The 12,786-nt window shown below is 49.0% G+C and overlaps 1 long non-coding RNA gene across 3 annotated transcripts in view; it reads right to left on the bottom strand.

Annotated features, from left to right (window-relative positions):
- Positions 1–229: 229 nt before the first annotated feature.
- The window catches only part of LOC139075182 (uncharacterized), a 56,754-nt gene continuing 44,197 nt past the window's right edge, over positions 230–12,786 (bottom strand). For 2 of the 3 annotated variants that reach the window (XR_011525321.1, XR_011525322.1), the window contains 3 exons: positions 10,574–10,648; positions 3,694–4,104; positions 230–3,616 (listed from right to left, as the gene is read on the bottom strand). This is a non-coding gene — a long non-coding RNA (uncharacterized lncRNA). Of the gene's footprint in view, positions 3,617–3,693; positions 4,105–10,573; positions 10,691–12,786 lie in introns of those variants that run through there. The other variant, XR_011525320.1, reaches the window with a different exon arrangement.

The raw sequence follows: 12,786 nt of genomic DNA, 5'->3' as shown, positions 1-12,786 counted from the left end.
GGTTCCCCATAATCTTACCCGGGATTCATTGTCCTTTTCTTCTTCTTGTCAGTACGTAGGTAATGCCTTTTTGTAAGAAGGGCACAAAGCAACCAAACCGAAACAAAATTCTTTCCTCTCATCCCTCTTCCCAGATCCTGCTCCCTGGGAGTAACCATGACAACAGGGGTGTATGGCCTTTCAGATCACAGATACTTTCAAGGATCCAAATAAACACTCCAGGGCCAAGTTTTGCGGTTGATGGTGTTTTCAGCTCTTCTTTCAACACCAAGTTCATTGAGATAAATTTACATTCAGTAAAATACCCCCGTTTTAAGTATACAGTTTGATGCATTTTGGTAAATGCAAACACCCTTACAACCACAATCATGATACAGAACATTCCATCACCCAGAAAGCTGCTTTGTGCTCCTTTGCTGGCAATCCCCCACCCCAGCCCCAGGCAAACACTGATCCGCCTTCGGTCAATACAGATTCGTTTTGTTTTTTCTAGAATTTCATACATATTGAATCAGGCAGCGTGTAGTCTTTTGTGCCTGTTTTTTTCTCAGCATGATGTTTTTGAGATTCATTCATGTTGCTGTGTCTAGCGGTAGTTTATTCTTTTCTATTGCTGAGTAGTATTCTATTATATGGACACCATAATTCGCTCATCCACTCATCTGTTGCTGGACACTCGAGTTGTTTCCAGTTTGGGGCTATTATAAATAGTCCAAAAAGCTGTTATGTTGTTGTTTTTAATCATGAGAGAGAGAGAGAGTAAATCCAAATTTAGCTCAAGCCTATATATTTCAGAACTTAGCAATTAGCAGGCATATTTCTAAGGCAAATATCTATGTGTGAGTAAAAAGCACAGGTAGGCCATTTCAATCATGATTGTAACGATGGTAATCACTAGCATTCAATGCTTACGTTAATTTGCAGGTTCTGTGTTAGAGGCGATCTCTGGCAGTGACTTGACACTGTTTAGTAATTCTATAAACGCCAGACTCTTAATAAGTTCTTTCTTGATTTCTGAAAAATTTAGGGGCATTTATATATCAAGGTGGTGGTCTAGTGGTTAACACTGGGCTCTTTCACAGCCACGGCCCGAGTTCACGTCCCAGTCAGGGAGCCACCCCACCGGTCTGTCGGCTGTCACTCTGTGGTGGCTGCATGCTGCTGTGATGCTGAAAGCTCTGCCACGGGGATTGCAAGTACCAGCAGGGTCACCCCTAGTGGACAGGTTTCAGTGGAGCTTCCAGAGTAAGACCAGGAAGGAGGACCTGGCCACCCACTGCTGAAAAATCGGCCATGAAAACCCTGTGAATATCTGAGGAGCGCTGTCTGATACAGCCCCAGAAGGCGAAAGGATGGCACAGAAAGACCCAGCAGAGGTCTGCTTTGCCGTCCCAGGGTTGCTGGGAGTCAGAACTGACTCCACTGCACTAAAAACAAAATACGTTAAGGATAAAGTATCGCTGTTTCATGATACTTAGTACAGCTGAGTCCTTTTTCTAAGAGAATTGACTTTCCCAAAACTTTATACTACGGCCTGAAGCTGAGAAACAGCAAACTCACAAGGTCCTTGCACCTTGCTTTTGGCTGTCACTGGCAAGTCACTACCTGCTTTGCAACTTCAGGTTTTGTAAGACACCTGCAAACACATCTCCTTCCTTGATTTCACTCTTTAAGTAATTTCAAAGTAAGAACCCTAGGACCCCTGACTGAGAAGGGCTCTCGCTGCAGAGAGCGCTCCCCGCCCACCCTGGGTGCCTCCTGAGGCAGCCCAGTCCTGAGGGGGCTTTCTCCCTACCACACCCACACCGCTTTAAAAAGACTAATACAAAACATCTCACGATGAAAGTTTGTTTTCTAATGATTGCTTCAATCATAATATGGAAGATTTATTTATTATTACTCTCAACAATGATCTGGATTGGCTAGAAATAATAGGAACTATTCATTCCATAAGGAAATAATATCAATGATTATAATGTACCAAAACTGTTTGTCTCCCCTCCCCTTTTGTTACAAGTAAACAGAGAAAAAAAGAAAGGAAAAAGCTATGGAATGACCACGATGCAACAAATGGCAAGACAGTGACAAGGGACAGAGCCTAAGGAACTGGCCCCCTCCTTGGGCTATCAGATTCTCTTTGTTGCCTGGTCAAAGCCCAGCTGGTCACTGACATTTAATGGAGAGTACCGTGGACAACGTTCTCCCGGTCCTGCAGCCCGAGAATCTCTGCCCTCCAGCTCTTTGCTCCACTTGCAAAGACCTGGCTCCTTGGATGAGTCCAGTGCCATTCAGGCTGGCCCCAAGGATGTGAAGGAACTGCCTGGGGTGACTTCCTGGGAGTAACTTCACAGTCCTACGTCCTCCTCCACAGTCCGCTGGAAGGACAGGCAGGCTCCACTGGCACTTGGAAGATATTCGGGAGTCTAGTAAGAGTTTGGCCCGTGAAACCCTGACCTGTGTGCCTGCTCACACAGATCATTTAACTCCCGACTTAGATCAAGTTGTAGGGAATTTAATAAGGACTATTCCCAGAGACCCCTTAAAGACGGGTCTGCTATAACTACATTCATTCATTAAAAAGAACCTTGGAAAAAAATACAAAGTAGATAGCTCCAAAACATGGTCTGACTGACTTTGCTGACTTCATGAGGCAATTTGGATGATGGAAGACATGCCACCCAAAAAGCAAGACCATCTAGTGAAGTGGCAGAACAGACACACACATTCAAGCCATGACGTCCACACTCCCGGCCGGGAATGCAATTTTCCCCTTTCGATAATTCATTTCCTTTTTTAATAGGTCACGTCTCATTTACCTTGATTTAGCATCAGACCAAGTACAGTTATGTATTTGGCGTGGGGGAGGGAGGAGAAGGGAAAAGAACAAGAGAGAAGTTCATGTGAAATACGGTGACCTTGTCCCGAAAATCCAGGTCCATGCAGGTCAGGCGCTCCACCACATCTTCAATTCTTTTGATATTGTGGCAAGAGTCTAGGGCTTTGCTATGTTTATGTGCTTGAAAGAATAATGAGAAGTACGCTTGAAAATACCATTTGATGAATAACGCTTTTGCATGTGTCACGATGAGGAAGTATCATAATGCACATTTCACCACAAGGCCAGGGAGAATATTTGAAAAGAAAACTCCACTGTAACGTGAAAAATAGACTGATCCCTACATCTGTCTACAGGGTGAATAAATCACTAAACAGATATTTTAATGGCCTTAAAATACAATCAAAAACAGCAATTCCCTAAGGTGGTTAGCCTGAGTCCTCATTAGAAGGTTTATTTTCTTTGTGTGTATAGATTATATATCTACCATTGCAATTATAATAAATTTCCAGGAAAAACATCACATGACCACCTCATGTTAAATGGGCATTCTACACACGATAAGGAATAGAAAGAAAGCATTGAGGTGAAGAATAGGCCATAGCAGCCAACCTTGACGAAGGAAACGCCAGAGGCTGAGGCTCCCACTCTGACAGGAACTTTAGGTGACTTAAAAAAAATCCTTCTTGTGCCATAACTTCTTTCCACCACGTTAGCAGTCGTGTCCCAGTTGCTGCTGTACTTACAGCCCGTGAAGTAAGCGTAGCTCTCAATACATACCTGTCGGATAAACAAACGTTGAACCTGACATAGTTCTCAACATTCTACTGACTTTCTACAGCATTTTCCTGACTTACCACTGGCCTGGTGGTTGGAGACCATTTGATGAAAAGTTAGGAAGTTATCACGACCTTCAGAAGAGATGACCCTCCGCACATTTTGGTCTCTCTTTCGATAAAACATGAACATTCTTTCCCGTAGGATTAGAAGTTAGAGTGCTTTGAACATTTTTAAAAATCTTTATGTTTTAGCCAAAAAAAAAGTAACACACACTTAAAGTCAGTCTCAGTCCTCAGGGGTGACCGTCATAATCAGTGCAAGGTGGAATCTTCAGTAGGTTTTTTTTTCTATGCTCTTCTAAATACATAGAGATTTTTTAAAAGTTCTAAGCAAAAAAAGGTATCTTACTATACATATTGTTTTTCAGTCTGCTTTTTTCTTAGTGAGATTTTCTTAAGTTCGTGAGATAGAACAGGGTCCAGGCAGACCTGCAAAGAAAAGGATCCTCGTCATTCATTAATTCATTCAACAAACATTTACTGAGACTTCTTGTGTGCCTGGCACTGTTCTGGGCACGGGAGATACAGCTGGGAAGAGGTTCTTGCCCTGGCGGCTGACTTCCTGCATCAGGACTCAGGTCTCCTTCAGAGTGTTTGTCACCTACCCCCGGAAGCTTTGGGAACACACATTTTAGTTACTGGCTGAAGCGTCTGATTGCAAACCTTCCACAGGGGCACTTTACATTAAATTCTAAAATTTAATTAAACCACATACACTAGCTAAGAGGGCTTTATTACATCTGTTTTTGTTTGGCCCCAATGAAACCAAAAGATGTGTTTATCTTTGAGTTTAGACTGGCATATCTTTTGTCTTCCTGTTGTTTTGTTCACATCGCTGACGTGCTATTAACACAGGGTGGCTGGCGTCCTCTAACTCCCGGGGAAGAGTCAGGAATCCCCCTGAGACCGCCAAGTCAGGCCTCAACCATACGAGCAACCAGAGAAAGCACATTCCTCTGCAGGAAGTAAGCCTGTTCTCATGCTCTGCGGAGAAACTGCCGTGCGGGCTACTAGAATATTCTGGAATGGGAATATTAAAGCGTACAGCTTTAAAGAAAAAGGATAAACGCCTTCTGGAGTTTCCTGTTTCATGTGTTTCCATGATAAGAGGGAAAAAAACGTGTGTGTGTATGTGTGCACGCACGCACACTTACATGCACACTCTTAACTCCTTGACTGTCCGGCCTCTGAACTCCCAGACCCGGGGTCGGCATCAGTTCCTCGTGCCCAGGCCCCAGGAGCTTGCTCTGAGGCGGAAACGCAAACCCTGCAGTCAGGGGAGTATCTGAGAGGCAGTTCTTCCCGCTGTCTCACTCCACACACCTGCCCCGGCAGGAGGAGGCAGAGCCTCGGGCCCTCCTTGGAGGCTGCTGGTCGTTCCCCCAGCCTCTGGTCTCTCATGGCCCTCGAGTCAACCAGCCAGCTGCCTGCACAGAGGCGCCCTTGAGGCCAGCCTGGCCCGTCGGGAGCATCTCTAGCTGCCGCTGGCCCTGCTCTGCCTGGACGCTGCGGCATTTGTGCAGACCATGTGGGAACTCTCCCAGCCCTTGTGCAGTCCCAGCTCTTGACCTCCGGGAAGAACTCATGGAGCCCGGCAGCTGCAGGGAGCTGCCCGGAGGACAAAACGGCACTGGCTTGGCCCGAACACGTGCGTCTCCTGGGCCCCGCCGCCCACTGACGCTGCAGCTGGCTGGGGGCCCGAGGGTTGGCTAGGTGAGCTCCGCGGCCATCCAGCCGGCCCTGCGTCTGTGCACGTCCGTGCCCAGCGGAGCCTGAGCTGCTGCTGCAGCTGTAGCTGGTCCCGTAGACAGCCAAGCAGGTCCAGTGATGCAGCAGGACTACTGTCCATCCACTCCCTCCCGCATGAGGGTGGGGTTGCTATTGCTTGATGCAAAAGCTGCTGAGCGCCAGCCTGGGTTCCTTAACTGCAGCACGAGTCACTGTGGCCCGTCACATCTCCCCGGGACTCAGGGCGAGGGAATCTGCTCCGTGGGTGCTCCTGTGTTTGCTGTGTCGTCAAGAGTCCTCCTGCAACACCTCCGGAGCTGGGGCAAGCCAGCCGCCTGCCTGCTAGGTTCGTTTCCCATTGCTGTTGTCACACAAGCACAGTGGGTCAAACGACACCAATTTATCGTCTCATAGCTCTGGAGATCAGAAGTCCAAAACGAACCTTATGGGGTAAAATCAAGGTGTCCGCAGGCCTGCCTTCCTTGGGAAGGCTCCAGGGCAGAATCTGTTCCCTTGAGTTTTCCAGTTTCCAGAAGCTGCCTGTGTTCCTTGGCTCATGGCCCCTTCTTCCATCTCAAACTGCATCACTCCAACCTCTGCTTCCATCATCCTTCCCCTCCTCCTGTCTTTACACTTGCCTCCCTTTCACAGGGTCCTTGTGATGACATTGGGCCCGTCCGGATAATCTAGTGTAATCTCACCATTTTAAGATCCTTAATTACATCTAGAAAGTTCCTTTGCCATGTAAGGTAACATATTCACAAGTTCTGGGGATGAAGACGTGGACACCTTTCGGGGGCCGTTACTCAGCCCGCCATACTTGCTTAGTCATCTCCTTTGGGGCTTGTTGCTTCTTGCCGTTCCCCGTGATGTCACCCCCCTGTCTGACGCTCCAGACCCCACGCTGACAGCAGCACACTCGTTAGCTCACAGCAGGACAAAACAGGGACAGGCTTTACCTGATGCTCTGGTAAGAGGGTCCGCTTGCTGTTCCTGGGCCGACCCTGGGGGCCTGTTGAGTAAAGCTCCGGGGGGCAGAGAACCTCGTCTGGCTTATTCACCAGTGAGCCCCCATGCCCAGAAACGCAGCTCCTGGAGCACCCGAGGTGCTTCCCACATGTGTGTGGGATGAACGCCTTTCTTCAGCTTGTCGCCAGCTGCCTGCTTCTGCTCACACATGAAGTTCCTCCCCACAGAGCACGCCATATCTCTGTGACACATGGGCTTCCCCTCCTCGGGCCCCAGGCTGGATGCCTGGTGGCGCTTTGACCAGAAGAGACAGCAAGGAAGATGGCAGGTTTTGGAGGAAAATAAGTTCTGTATTGTACATACTAAGTTTGAGGTGCTGAGAAGTCCACCAGGCTGAGCTGTCAAGCAGGAGGTTGGAGATGTGGCAGGAAAATGGCAAGGCTGGAAATACAGATCTAGGAGTCAGCCATGCCAAAGAAGCAGGTGATGGCACAGGACCAAGGAAACCGCCGAGGGAAAGTGTGTGGAGGGAAAGGCAAGAGCTAATTAGGTTAATTTTCCAGCATCCAAAATTAGCGTTGATGTCAACATCATTTTTGGGTAATATTCCTACATTTTAATAATCACACCCCCTGACACATATATTTTTAGATTCAAAAGTCCTGGTCAGGTCACAGGCCTTACCCATGACACCTGTTTCCTGTTCCCTCCTAGCCCCAAGCACCCCTTCCAGGATGGAGTTCCCCATGTCTCACTCACCCGCTCCTACTTAAAAATCTGTCCTGTCATTCCCATCCCACCTGGGGTGGCGGGCCTTTACCAGCTGTCCAGCCTTTTCCTTCTCCCTGCACCCCCTCCTGGCACCAGTCGCACCGCATGGCTTGAAGCCAGAATGTGGGATTGCCAAGCTCAGACAGCTTCTGTGTGGCGGTGCCTGCTTCAGTTTACTGCTACCACCACCACGCACAATCAGGTTTAAAAGGTATTCCGTTTTAATGGGTCTCCATTTAAATGTGCAATTTGTTACACAGCAATAGGTAACTAACATCACCAGGAACGGGTACCACCTCCAACCTGCTCCTCCTCTGGATGTGGTAGCTCAGCTAACCTCCACAGACCCTCACTGCTCTCGCCATGGGGTCACCTGCATTGAGCTGGGAGCATCTTTGTACCAGGAATCTCATAATCATCCTCAGCCTCCGTCCACGGGCTCACACAATGTCTACTTCAAGAAGGAATAAAATGTAAAATGCTAATAAGGATTTGAAAAAAGAATTACTTTGATAGCTAAAGAAGAGTAAATTAATGTAAATATGAAAGTCTACTTTTTTACTCATCAAAGTAGTAAGGTTTAAAAAAATATTCATACTTGGGTGAAAAGGTCACTCAATGTTTCTGAAGTGTATTAGAACATTAAACAATTTTCATGCTCTTTGATGCAGAGTTGATTACCCTTCTGGGAATAGCTTCTATGAAAGCAATAAGAAATACAGATAGAAATTTACAGCCAAAGAAATTCAGTGTGGATTTAAATGTTGGACACAACCTTTGAACTATAATACAGGATTTGTTTTTTTAAAAAAATTATACATTGATTTCATTTGAACCTGTGTTGCTATTGAAAACTAAGGTTAAACATTTTTTTATTATGTGGGCAAATTGTTAAGGAGAAATGCAAGATACAAAATTATAAAACTATAAAATATAGTTTCAACTCTAGAAATGCAAACATACCCAAGGTGAAGGCTGGAGGGCAATGTGCTAAAATGTTAGCGTCACTTTTTGTTTGAACAATTCTCCCAGGCAAGGATTTGGGATAATTATTTTCTTCTTCACACTGCTGAGAATTTTCACACTGACAGGTATTAGTTACATAATCAGAAAAGAAAACATTTAAAAATTGCAAATGTGTGGCAAATACCATTTCTTAAAGTATCTCGTATTTGCCAGTGCCCTCTATCCGTGAACCAGAATGTTTTGGGTGATCCTGAATGATTCACAGCAAAAGGCCCGGCCACCCCAGGCTTCACCCGGCTCCTTCCTTCAGTTCAGGGAGGAATGGACGTTCCCTAATAAGACTGTGCCTCGGGAAGCAAGTGTGTCACGAGCCCGGAGGACGCCGGGAAGGTGTGTCCACTGCGGCCTTCGGGCGTGGCAGCGAAGTGCCCGGGCGAGGTGCTGGGAGGGAAACCCCGTGAGCTGGGGATTGTGTTTCCTTTACTTACGGATGGAAGTGGGGAGAGAGAACACAATTACAGAAAGCTGGTCACTGATTCTGAAAAAGACTCAAATTACTGACAGCTTAAAGTAATCAACGCTATGAAAGCCATAATTATCCCAATACTGTAAAGGTTCGGAGTTTAAAAAAAAGGAAACTTCTTCCAATCTGTGTCTCTCTGTCTGGATCTCCCTGGTTACATAACTGGAAAAGGCCCGCTCAGGAATGAATCCCAGATGGCCGTGCTCAGTGTTGGCTTTGAAGTGTGTTCAACTCCGTTTATCTGGTCCGTGGTTGAAGATGGGGTGGAAGGATCCAGCGACGCAACTGTGTCCAGGCCCCACACTCGGGGCAGAGCATCTGGTCCTGGGCACAGTGTGTGAGGGAAGAATTAGCCCTTCTGGCCTGTTGATTCTGATCCCGGCCACTTGGCAGAGACGGGCAGAGGGTGTTGCTTCCTGGCCTGCTGGCCCTGGGGCCTGGGGGCTGGCTGAGCCGCTTCTTGCCATGCTATGTGAAGGCTGCGGCTCTGAGCATGAGCTGGGCTTGGCCTCACTGGTTTCTTCCAACCAGGGAGGCCTCAGACCACTCTTAACTGGGTAAGGTCAAGTGGGGCCCCGGGGTTTCAGTCTCCGTCGTGTGTCTTGGTATTTATAGCTTGCTGCTCTGCTCATTTTCTCTCAGGTAGTTAATTATATCATTTCTCTCTCCAGTTTTCCGAAAGGGATAATTGACTCAAGAAGCTGGAGCATCAAATATTTGTGGAGGGCCGTGAGAGGTGACTGTGGGAGGCAGCGAAAGTGAGAAGGTGCCACTGAGAATCGTGGAACCAGGGAAGGCCAGCCCCACAAAGGCACGAGGAGTCGTTTGCTCCGGGGACTGCAGACCAGACCCTACGGGGACAGCGGTTACCCAAAGGCTGGAACTCGGCAGGTCTGTCACAGCATGGAGCACCAGGGCTGTGGACTGCAGAACAAATGCACACCCCTCCTACTGGCATGCAAAACTAAAAATCAAAATTAAAAATAATGATTTGCGGGCCAAAGAAAACACAACTGCAGGTTAGATTTGGCCCAAGGGTCAGCAATTTGACATTCCCGGGTGGTCCTGCCCCTTCATTGTACATATAATAAACAGGTCCAGAAAGAGGACCATTCAGTTAGTGGGAAGCTGGGCCTAGAACTCGGGTCTTCTGGATCCCTGGCCACAAGCCTCCTGGTCTGGATCTCTGCTGAGAAACCGCCTTGATGGCAGCCCTCTGCTCCCTCACTGGGACCGTGTTAACAGTTTGACCACTAAAAAGCTCCCCCCCTGGAATCCTGCCTGTTCCAGGAAATGGCCAGCCTCAAAAAACTCTCCATCTCTAACACGACACGATCTTGTAAAATTCAAGGGGGTCGCTTGCCCCCTTGCAGCCAATCAAAGACTGCCACGTGTCCCCGAAGGCCAAGCGGACGGTCTCCGTGGTTCCAAAACTCCCATTTCGATAGCATGCCTGCCAATCTGTCTCAGCGTCTCCTCTTCCTGCTCCACGAGGCCACTGTCCTCCCGAACACCTTCCAGCCCTGGCTGAGACAGCGGGGCCTGTGGAGGGCCCCCTCACTGCAGGTCTACGACTCGAAAGCTGGTGTCCTTCTTGTCCCGGACTTAGCTTTGCCTTTGACACAGGCCTGCAGCTCTCAGGGATTTCTTCTGTGTCTCTCTGTTCCTGGCAGAGTCAATATAATCGGGCCCCTCTCACCGGGAAACGTTAGCTAACTTTCCAATGCAGCCCACATTCCTAGGATGCCAGCTGGCAATTTCTGCTCCCCCGCCCTGGAACGGCAGGAGAGGCACCCGGGCCACGGGGGCCTGGGAACGGGCCGCCTGCCCTCTGGGGCCTTGCACCCTGGCTCCCTCTCATGCAGGGTGATCTCCCGGAGCCCCAGCCACCCCTGCCCACGCTGCCCAGGCCCCCCATCCAGGCCCCCGCCACCTCCTCACCTCCCAGTCCTCGCTCGCTGGGGACCTGCGATCCAGCAAGTCACATAACCTCTCTGCACTGCTGTTTTCTCTCAGCTGTGAGAACGAAAACACATCCAGTCAACATCCACTTACTGAATATTTTCTCTGTGGCTCAAGTTGAGCAAAAGCCTGAGGGAGCCAGCCTCCCCAACCCTCCCCCACGAGAATCTGCTGAATGGCACCCTTACAAGAGCTGCATTTATCAAGCGCTTACTGTCCCCAGGTGCAGAGCTGAGCACCTTACATTCTTCCTCCTGTTTAATTCTCGTGAAAATCCTGTGAGGTAGGCATTCTGATCCCCTTTGTGCCAGTGATAAACTCCAGGTTTCAGAGAGGCTTAGCAAGTTGCCTGGAGTCACACAGGAGCAGAATCCAGATTTGAACCCAGTTTTAAGCTGGACTCTTGATCACCTTCCTGAATGGCATGTCTGCCTTTCACTGGGAGTCTCAGCCTCTCCTCCACCTCATCCCACATCACAGACCCGTCCCCACACCACCCACAGTCATCCCAGAGGGGCCTGGTATGAGTTTCTGGGGGGTGGAGAGAGAGCACCAATTTAGGTCCCGGTAAGTCCTAAGGCATACTAACTTTTACAGGTACCACCCACATGATGTCAACCATATTAAATGCTCCAGCATCCTATTTTAAATATAAATGCTGTTGAAAATTATTTTGAAAGGCAGTTTATGAATTTGCTTTTGAAATTATTTCTTATTTTTACTCGGCAACTTTATTTTTTTTATCTTGAAATCAATTTAATTGATTTTATCTGAAACGTTTTGCAGTTCCTGGAGAAGCCCTAGGCCCTGGGCTTATACAGTGCTTAAAGGATTTAAAGAACAATCCTGGGGACGGGCAAGAGGGGGGTGCACACAGCCCCAGGCGTTGCCACGTGCGTTGCTCTGCGTCCTCACAGGGCCGCACTAAATCCCCTCCCTGAGTGCCGTCTGGGACTTGCCCACCCCAGGTTGGCTGCTGTCAAAGAGCATTTCCAACCTGCTGGTGCTGCGGGAGGCGAGTGATGGGACCCGGGGGGGGTCTATGCTGTGCATCACAGAGTATCGGCCCCTGAAAAAGTGGGTGCCCACCGCCCCCCCCCGCCGAGTGAGGGCCAGAGACCAGACTGGCAAGGCCGCTCTTTAGAGACACTGGCAGCGCTTGGTCTCCAGGATGGTGTGCAGGGTCCCTGCTCTCCGAAAGCAGAGCGTCCCTCTGAAGCCTTTTGTACACCGAAATGGCATAAGGCGAAGAGGCAGTTACCATTCATTTATATGGGAAGATCTTCAAGCGTTCCCAGACCCAAAAATAACCTACCAAATCACACTAAGTAACGCATAAAACCTAAAAGAACGAGGGCACATAGTCAGAACGGGAATGCTATGATAGATACCCAGCGCATGGAAAGGAGCGATAAGGTCTCTACAGTGTGGTTTCACTCAGCACAACCGGGAAGACAGGGAGCACAGGGAGGCTGAGAGGGGCTGGTGGTGACAAGCATGTGTTAGGCTGAGACCTCGGAGGTGGGGGAAGCGGGGAGGAACAGGAGGCTGGGGTGCAGGAGAGAGAGGAAGAGGGTCTCACTGTGTCTGAATCCAACAGGGCAGGCAGGTCAAGGACGTCTGCACCTTCTTCTCTGTCTGCCCGTCTCACTGTCGAGGGTGGAGGTTCCTCATGGGCTTGGGGCTGCTGCGGCAGGCCTGCAATGTGACAGCATGCTCACTGCTCAGCCTCCGGAACGGCTCCCCGCAAAACAAATGCTGAATGCTATTTTCACTTTTCACCTTTTTTCGTAAAAGTGAAAATCCTCTTCTGGTTCCTTTCGGTTAGTGAGAACAGGTGCTAACGTATCCCTCCTGTAAGAGTGAAGTGGCGGACAACGAACTTTCGGATAGTGGGGGAAACCTGCTTAGTTTTCGGGGGGCCGTCATAGCAGACCCCACAGACTGGGGGCTTCAACAACAGAAGTTCATTTTCTCCCAGTCCTGGGGGCCAGAAGTCCAAGGTTGAGGTGCCGTGGGGTGGTGTCCTCTGCGGCCACGAGGGAGGGAAGGGTACGTTCCAGGCCTCTCTCCTCAGCTTGCAGATGGCTGCCGTCTTGCTGCCTCTTCACAGGGTCATCGTATGTTCTGCACGTCCCTGGTGTCTGTCTGTCTGTCCTGATCTCCTTTTCTTATACAGACACCAGTCACAT

Source organism: Equus przewalskii, chromosome 13 (genome assembly GCF_037783145.1).
Source record: "Equus przewalskii isolate Varuska chromosome 13, EquPr2, whole genome shotgun sequence".
Lineage (NCBI taxonomy): Eukaryota > Metazoa > Chordata > Mammalia > Perissodactyla > Equidae > Equus > Equus przewalskii.
This window is presented reverse-complemented; position numbering and strand designations above follow the sequence as displayed.